Source organism: Brassica oleracea, chromosome C9, assembly GCF_000695525.1.
Source record: "Brassica oleracea var. oleracea cultivar TO1000 chromosome C9, BOL, whole genome shotgun sequence".
NCBI lineage: Eukaryota > Viridiplantae > Streptophyta > Magnoliopsida > Brassicales > Brassicaceae > Brassica > Brassica oleracea.
This window is the reverse complement of record NC_027756.1, coordinates 18,232,211-18,234,965: the sequence shown is the minus strand read 5'-3', so window position 1 is coordinate 18,234,965 and position 2,755 is coordinate 18,232,211.

Below are 2,755 nucleotides of genomic sequence, written 5' to 3'. Positions count from 1 at the left end.
TTCCTTTTAGGAACCGCCTACAAAAATATTTAAAGTTAGTAAACTACTTTTTGAAATAAATATATTAATAAAAAATTATCTTTTCGACCATCTCATTTATTTGCAATCGGAACATGTTGGTTGAAGCTCCCGTAGAATCGCCGTCATCAGAGAGAGGCTGAGAAGATAGAAGATCTTCTTTTTGAGTTTCCACCAAGTCAACGACGGATCTGATCACGGCGTCCTGAATTTGACCCATCTTCTTGTTAGTGTGAGCCTCCTTAATAAGTTGAAGATGATCAACAGGATTACCGTCATTTGCTTCAATCTAAAAAACAGTCATTAGCCAAAGAATATATAAAAATATTTATTTAAATAAATATAAAGATAAAAAAAATAGAACTTACAAGTTGATCCTCCTTAGAAGACATAGAGCAAGCGTCGAGGTTGTGCACATACATATCTTTCCCGCCATGTTCTTGGAGTTCTTAAGAGACGTCGCTGCAGTGTCGTCCTTCTCCCAATGGACTATCAACTGCTCCCACACCGTCCCGTTGATGTACCGTGGCCTCTTGTTCTTCTGCCATACTGTCTTCAAAGCGTTGATCTGCTTCGTATAAGAGTCCATGGCCTTTTCGTTGAATTTCTGACGGACTGTTTCTGTGAGACCAGACTCCCAATTGAACTCTTGCTACAAAACACACATAATTTAATTAGTAGATATATATAAAAAAATTTGGAAAATGCTTTAAAAAAAACTGAAGAGTTACCGCAAACTGACGAAACCACAACTCCCGGTCCTCGCGAGGAATCTCGCCAGGAATCACACTCCACTTCGAATATCCGGTATGGAGCATGGTATACATCATATTGTTGATGCTCCCGCTAATGCCATTGCTCGACTTGTTGAACCTTTTAAAAAAATGCATGTTAGAAAGTTAATTAATGGAAAAACACTACAAATAAAATAAAAATATTAACCAAGTTGTATGTCCCGGTCGTGGGTTGGGATGGTGAACCAAGAGATGCTCTCGACCTGGTTGTTGAACCAATTGTTGAACTGACATGACCCCCGGATTCTCCTGAGCAGGTGGAGCGGGAACATATGGAGCGGGAGCGGGAGCGGGAACATATGCGGGAACCGAGTTTTGTTCGTGAGATGATCCCGATGGACGGGAACTGCTCGCCGAACTACCTCGGCCGCCACGGGGTGCAGAACGACGGGATGCGGAATGGCGTGCTTCCTCGGACCTAAAAAATAAATGTTAATACATCAAAAGATTGTTAAATATATTAAAAAATGATTTTCTATTTAAAATGTTTTAATTTATATATTTAAATCTAAAAATGATTTATATATATATGTATGTATAAAAAAATTATAAATGTTTAAAAAAATATATAAATATAGAAATGGTTGTTAAATATATTAAAAATTATTTTTACATCTAAAAATGATTTATATATATATATATGTATGTATAAAAAAAATTATAAATGTTTTTAAAAATGTTTATAAATATAGAACTGGTTGTTAAATATATAAAAATATATATATACGTTTTTATCAATATAAACAAATATAAAATCTTTTTATCTAAAAAAAAATTTATAAAATGTTTATAAATATAGAACTGGTTGTTAAATATATAAAAATATATATATACGTTTTTATCAATATAAACAAATATAAAATCTTTTTATCTAAAAAAAAATTTATAAAATGTTTATAAATATAGAAAAGGTTGCTAAATATAAATAAAACTTTTAAAAAACGTTTTATTATATATAATATATTACTGGAAACCCCAAAAACAATTTTAAAAATACAAAAACGTTTTCAATCCAAAAAAAATTAAAACAACAATCCAAACAACAATCCTAACTAATAGATCCTAAACTATCCATTCAATCTTAAAGCTTTCAATCAAACAACCTTAAACCCTAAGATCTAACTTCCTAAACCATAAAAAAATTTAAATACACAAAGGTTTTATAGAATCTTACATGATTTGTGGAGTGGGGGAAGAGATCTGACGGTGGGAAGAGGAATCGCCAGAGATGGGAGCTCGCAAATCGCCGGAGTCGCCGTCAAAGAGAGAGAAATCGGAGAGAGTTTAGAAAGAGAGGCGGAAATGACGAAGAAGGAAACGTCCAGGGTTTTTATCTTTAATGATTCCGACGGACACGTATCAGTCGGAATTTCGTCGGAATCATTAAATATATGTTAGCGAAAATTTTCACGCGGTTTTTTTTTCCCGGGTAATTTGATATTCCGACGGATTTCCGACGGAATTAGTAATGTCGTCGGATATTAAATCCGTCGGAATGTCGTCGGTATTTTCTGACGGATTACTGACGAGTTTTTCCTACGGAATTCCGACGACGTAGTGATTAGGGGTTGAACACAAGTTTCTAAATGCAAAATCCAAATCTTTGATAAAATATATAGTATTTGCATAAAGATTTAACTATAAAAATGTTTACATAACACGATTTTTCACAAAAACATTTTTGTAGTATAAGATCAGATGAATATGATTGTATAAGTATATGAGTGTTATGATGAGATGTTATGAAAACCATGATATACATACATAAATATTTTAATGAGTTGTTATATTTGAACGGTTACGATCTAATACTATACTAAACACTTATTATGTGTTATTTTCATAGTTTTGGTATCCAAATTTATATATATTTTGATATGAAATTTTTTTAAAACATAAGTCCTCGGAAATACCTCGGAATATACCGAGGACATTCCGACGAA